The sequence below is a fragment of the Macaca nemestrina genome, chromosome 19 (assembly GCF_043159975.1).
Source record: "Macaca nemestrina isolate mMacNem1 chromosome 19, mMacNem.hap1, whole genome shotgun sequence".
Lineage (NCBI taxonomy): Eukaryota > Metazoa > Chordata > Mammalia > Primates > Cercopithecidae > Macaca > Macaca nemestrina.
Window position 1 is genome coordinate 71,658,517 of NC_092143.1, and position 6,000 is coordinate 71,664,516.

At 48.0% G+C, this 6,000-nt stretch overlaps 1 protein-coding gene across 4 annotated transcripts in view; it reads right to left on the minus strand.

Moving 5' to 3' along the window:
* LOC105464630 (YES proto-oncogene 1, Src family tyrosine kinase) overlaps positions 1-3,008 on the minus strand; it is an 87,321-nt gene extending 84,313 nt beyond the window's left edge. The window contains exon 1 of one of the 4 annotated variants that reach the window (XM_071085581.1): positions 2,921-3,008. The gene's annotated coding sequence lies outside the window, so the exon portion shown is untranslated. The other 3 variants (XM_071085582.1, XM_071085583.1, XM_071085579.1) reach the window with 3 other exon arrangements.
* Positions 3,009-6,000: the final 2,992 nt, after the last annotated feature.

The window sequence follows — 6,000 nt, forward strand, 5'->3', positions numbered from 1 at the left end:
TCAATACATACCACGAAGGAATTCTACTTGCATAAACAATTTTTCAGCTTGTGAATTTCCTGAACTAAAACACACACAAAAAAACGCCCATGTATTAATGTTATATACTTCGACCATAAGACAAATTCCACCTAACCCAGGAAGACAGGTCAAAGCTGTAATTTCACTTTCAGATGAACAGAAAGGAATCAATTTTGTGGTTTATGAAGTCAGCAAAACCTAACTGCGAAATTAAAGCTATTATAACATTACGGTGGTTACAACAGAGTATGTATTTTAAGAGCCCTTTTATCTTTTATCCTGGAAACATGGATATAAACTGTTTTGTTTTCAGATCAAAGGCAATTGTCTATTTCAAATGTAGGACCCTCTGAAATGTTAACCAGCATTTAAAATCTCCACCGACTTTTAGCTAATGTCCAAAAATTAAAATACAATTTAACTTCCTTTTCTTACATGTCAATTGTGGCAGGGGTCTCACATTTATAAGCAAACAAAAACAACAAAACCATATATATTATTTGCTAAAGTAAAACTTCCTTACTGTACAATATATGAAAATCGTAAGTGATGCATACAAGATCCTTGGTTAATACAAGATACTCCTTTATTACCTGACCAAAATGCTTCCTGTCCACCGTGTGCCAAGCACTGTGACAGTTATTATATTTACCATGCACTTTTCCTTAAATGCAGTCATGTGTATACATTTAGTAATATTTTCCTTAGTGAGTTATTTAACTTTAGAAATTTAGGCCGGGCGCGGTGGCTCACGCCTGTAATCCCAGCACTTTGGGAGGCCGAGACGGGCGGATCACAAGGTCAGGAGATCGAGACCATCCTGGCTAACATAGTGAAACCCCGTCTCTACTAAAAATACAAAAAATTAGCCGGGCGCAGTGGCGGGCGCCTGTAGTCCCAGCTACTCAGGAGGCTGAGGCAGGAGAATGGCGTGAACCTGGGGGCGGAGGTTGCAGTGAGCCGAGATCGCGCCACTGCACTCCAGCCTGGGTGACAGAGCGAGACTCCGTCTCAAAAAAAAAAAAAAAAAAAGAAAGAAATTTAACAGGATGGTTTAAACACATTTAAAATTATCAAGACATCTTTGGCACTAATCTTACAATTATAATACATGAAGATACTATAATCATATTATATACACGTGAAATCAACTATGTGAAAACACACATCCGTGGAACGTATATACATAATAAATGGTATGGACATAAAATTGTGCTTCCACCAGACTTTATTTCCTTTAATAATGTACAAATTAGACCGTATGTTATTCCACGCCTATATCAATTAATTATGCAGAAAATAATTCAACCAAATCCGAACTGTTAAGTCCTACTCAAAACAAAAACTAAAGTCCCTACACCAGACTTGATTTTCAAAGAGCTTCTTAAAACAACTCTGCTCCATGCCCAATAAAGTGAAAGCTGGAAGCAATTATCAAGAAGAAAAACACACTTTAAGACAAAATTTTCTTTAACACATGTGGACAGGGAACCGAACGCAACGGGAGGCGGAGTGGCATGAAAAAGTGGACGCTGAATGGTAAATTTCCCAACCCCCAATCCAAAACAAAGGAAAACTTCAAACATGTTGCGGTTTTCAATCAAACCGAGTAAAGCCCGAGAGGCTCACCCACTCGCCCCACACACCCTCTCCTCTCCCCGCACAGCTGCTACCGGCGTCGGCCGAGACACAGACCCCCAGCCTTTAGGACCGAAAAGGGACCGCTTCCCTCGCCCCGACTTCGGCCGTGTGGGCAAAAATAAACCTCGCCTCCACGCCGCCGGGCTGTCCACACGACCCCAAAGACAAGCGGTGGAGAGTGTCCCCACGCCCCTGGGACCTCAGGTCGGACTTGGGCGGGACCCGGCAGGACTGAATGGGGCAGAGACCAAGTCAGGGGCGAGTAGGTAGCGCGGGGAACGAGACAAGCCCGCGGGGCGAGCCGGGGGAGGGGAGAAGTTTCTTCCCAACTTCCCGACTCTGGCCCGCGGGGGCGGGGAACCGCGGCGGTGCTGGCGGCTCCGGGCGCTGGGGCCTAGCCCTGTCCGTGCCGGCGTGGACCCCTCCGCCCGCGGGGCCCCACCCGGTCCTTACCTGTCCTCCGGCCGCGCTCTCATGAGTCGCTGCTGCCGCAGCTCGAGGTGGCGGGAGGGGACGGAGGGCGGAGGCGAGGCCCGCGGGCCCTCTCCCTCCTCCACCTCCTCGTCCCGGGGCGCCCGGCTGCAGCAACCACGGCAGAGCCGGCCCGGGACGCGTTGCTTCAGGACGAGGGAGTTCCCTGGCTCCCCACCCCTCGGCCTCACTCTCCACCTCCTTCCCCCGGCCCCGCCCCCTCACTTCTAGCGGGGGCGGGGGCGGGCGCGGGGCGGGGGCTGCGGCTACCTGCGCGCGCCGCCGTCCGCTCACCGGAACTCGGGCCACGCCGGCCAGGCTCCAGGGCCCCCAGCCTTCCGGCGCTTACGCCCCCGCCAGGTCCCCTCCGCGGGCTCTGGGCCGCTTTGCTGTGGTCTGGGTATGCGACCGGTCCGTGTCACTTCTCCCGACCCAACATGGCGGCGGGGTCCGGGACGGATTCCCGGGGGCGGCGCAGGCTGAGGGGGCGTGAGGAGGAGGTGCTTCCCCGCCCGGAGAGCAGGCCCGCGGCGCCCCTTCCCAGCCGCGAACCCACCGACGCTCGGCTGCCGCGGGGATTGAATGGGGCGCCCCGATTCCGCCCCTCTGCCTTTCTCTTTTCCTGGGCCCGGCTCTCCGTAGTGCCCAGGGCTTTGGGGCTTGTTTTTGCGGGGGAGGACGGGGTTGAGTTTTTTTGGCTGGCTGCTTCTCAGCACTATGCTTCCGCACCCTTTGTCGTTGGTAGTAAAATCTCAGCCCAACCGCGTGAGCCGGGGGCGTTACTCACACTCTCGTCACTATCCAGATGCCGTCCAAACAACGTTCACGTCTGGCCTCCTTCCGAGGCAGGGATCCTGTCCCTGCCCCCAGGAGCTTCCTGTTAACTGTAGGTCGAACCAGCCTTGCCGGGAGGGGAACCGAAGCTGAGTTATGTTTGGCGACTATCTCAGTAATGGTGGCTTTGGCTTATGTTGGGACAGCGTATGTCTATATGATGCTGGCGGCAGCCCAGTGAGGGAAGTGCAACAAGTATGGTTATCCTGCTCGAAAGCTGTGGAAACAGCGACCCCGAAAGTGGAGGAGCCAAGCTGGAATCGTGTCGGTCTGAAGCCGCGCACCTTTCCTATGAGCCTCGTACCCAGTCGCTGAAGAAGGGGGAGGACCCGGAAGGATGGGGTGGGGGCGTTAATCAAGGTCCTCATGAACTGACCCTTGAGGCCCTTCTGCTGCAGTCACTTCTGCCTTGTCAGACTTTCGGAGTAACTTCCTTTCTTTATTTCCTCTTTGGTGGGGTTATCAGAATAGTTGTGTGACTATTGGTTTCCTTTGCGGTTTTTAGTGAAATTCAGAATCATCGACAGATACGAAATAGTACAATCATACGTGTCAGTATTTCGGTGTTCTAGGAACTTAAGGAAATGCACATAAGGGTTTGAACATTTTTTTTTTCAGCTCACTAAATGAACGAAAGGTAGGCATAGGCATTAAAGATACACATAATGTGGAACGGTGCTGTATTTTCTTTAGCTACTAAAACTTCATTTGTCTTTGACTGTCTCAGGGTTGTAAAATTTTATGTAGGTCTATATTCAGCTTTTATTAAAGTAGAAAATTCCTTGAGCTGTTGAGTTTCTTCACTAAATAGAGATATCTTTGTCTTCTTAAACACTCAGTCTAAAAACCAGCTCTGAAATACGCCGGGCACGGTGGCTCACACGTGTAATCCCAGTATTCTGGGAGTCCCAAGACAGCAGGATCGCTTGAGCCCAGGAGTTGGAGACCAGCCTGGGCAACATGGGAGACCTCCTATCTAGTAAAATATATTTTTAAAAATAATAAATGAAATTAAATAGTAGTTTGCCCCAGTTTAAGGGGTAAGGTGGCTTTGAAGATGTTCTATATGGAGTTTTAAAGTTGGGAGAGTATGTCAGAATGTCACCTACAAGTTATAGATTACATTGACTTACTGAGTTGCCTCTCTTCGCCCTTGCTTTTATTTTTATTTTTTAATTACCACATTCCCTGATTTATTTTTTAGTATATTCATCAATGTCAAACTTCAGTCTGTAAATAACCTGGAAAGTTTTCAATCTTAACATTTAGTGGTTCACTTGTTTCCAAGAATATTTTGTTTTAAAAAATTTTAAAGCCGGGCGCGGTGGCTCACGCCTGTAATCCCAGCACTTTGGGAGGCCGAGGCGGGCGGATCACAAGGTCAGGAGATCGAGACCACGGTGAAACCCCGTCTCTACTAAAAATACAAAAAAAAAAATTAGCCGGGCGCGGTTGTGGGCGCCTGTAGTCCCAGCTACTCGGGAGGCTGAGGCAGGAGAATGGCGTGAACCCGGGAGGCGGAGCTTGCAGTGAGCCGAGATCGCGCCACTGCACTCCAGCCTGGGCGACAGAGCGAGACTCCGTCTCAAAAAAAAAAAAAAAAAAAAAAAAATTTTAATGAGGAAGAGAAAATCTGGAAAGTCTCACTGAGTTTGATGTAACAAAAATTGCTTTTAATCTGTTCATCCTGAAATGGACAAATAAGCTTGCCCCTACTTTTCCCTCCTGCACAGCATAGAGGTGTGGTATGTACATGTGTGTTAGGGAGTGATAAGGAACTTAAGTCTTGAAACCCCTGGAAAAGTCTGCTGGAGGAAAAAGCTAGGGGAAAGCTTTAAACAAACAAACTTTATGAGATATGTCCCTATAAAAGTAAAATGTTTTCATTTAAGTTGATTAATGCTTAAAATTATTTGGCTGGAAGTTTGAAAGGTTGAAAGTTGAACTAGGGCCCACTCAGTACCACCTTGGAACCTGTGATTCTACCAGGAAATGTTTTTGTTTAGGATAAACCTGTCCTACGTGCTATCAGTGATATGCTGCTGCTGCTGCTTCCGCCACTGAGGCTATGATGATGATTTTCTCTTCCTGGTAACAGTAAAAAAGCCTACAGCCCTACACAAGGTGCATGTATTGCCTCTTTTCTAACAACCATCCCCTCACCACCCTCCTCAAATCCGTTCAGTGCCTGACATTATCTGCACCACCTTAGCTTTGCTGCCTCCACCTGGCCAAGACTGCTCCTATGTCCAGTTAGGAAGAATATGAGGACCCCTCTAAGGATAAATTTAGAAGATCAGGAAAAAGGAAAGTGTTTCTCCTTGAGTGTTAGGCCTATTGTGACAAGCTCAGTGGAGAAATGCACCAACTCATCAAGTTCTCAATGCTCCTGATGTCTTCATGGCCTTGAGGACTGAGGTTTCTATATTACAGTTTTATTTCCCCTCAACTGGGAAAGGACTGTCTAAGTGACCTAAATAAATGTATATAGAGGGCCAGGCGCAGTGGCTCACACCTGTAATCCTAGCACTTTGGGACGCTGAGATAGGTGGATCACCTGAGGTCAAGAGTTCGAGACCAGCCTGGCCAACGTGATGAAACCCCGTCTCTACTAAAAAAAAAAAAATACAAAAATTAGCCAGGTGTGGTGGCATGCGTCTGTAATCCCAACTACCCCGGAGGCTGAGGCAGGAGAATCGCGAGAATCGCTTGAACCCCAGGAACAGAGGTTGCAGTGAGCTGAGATCACGCCACTTCATTCCAGCCTGGGTGAACGAGCAAAACTCCGTCTCTAAATAAATAAATAAATAAATAAATAAATAAATAAATAAATGGATATAGAAGGACATATCTTGCAATGAATAGATGTCAATCGAATGTGTCTTGCAATTAATAAATGTCAAATATGGCAATCTTACATGAACTTCAGCAAGTCTACCTCCATCTTCTTGCTCCCTTTTGTTGCTCTCTCTAGCTTTTAACTTCTTCACTACCTGGTTTACAGTCTTAGAATTTAACCCTGTGCTGGCCGGG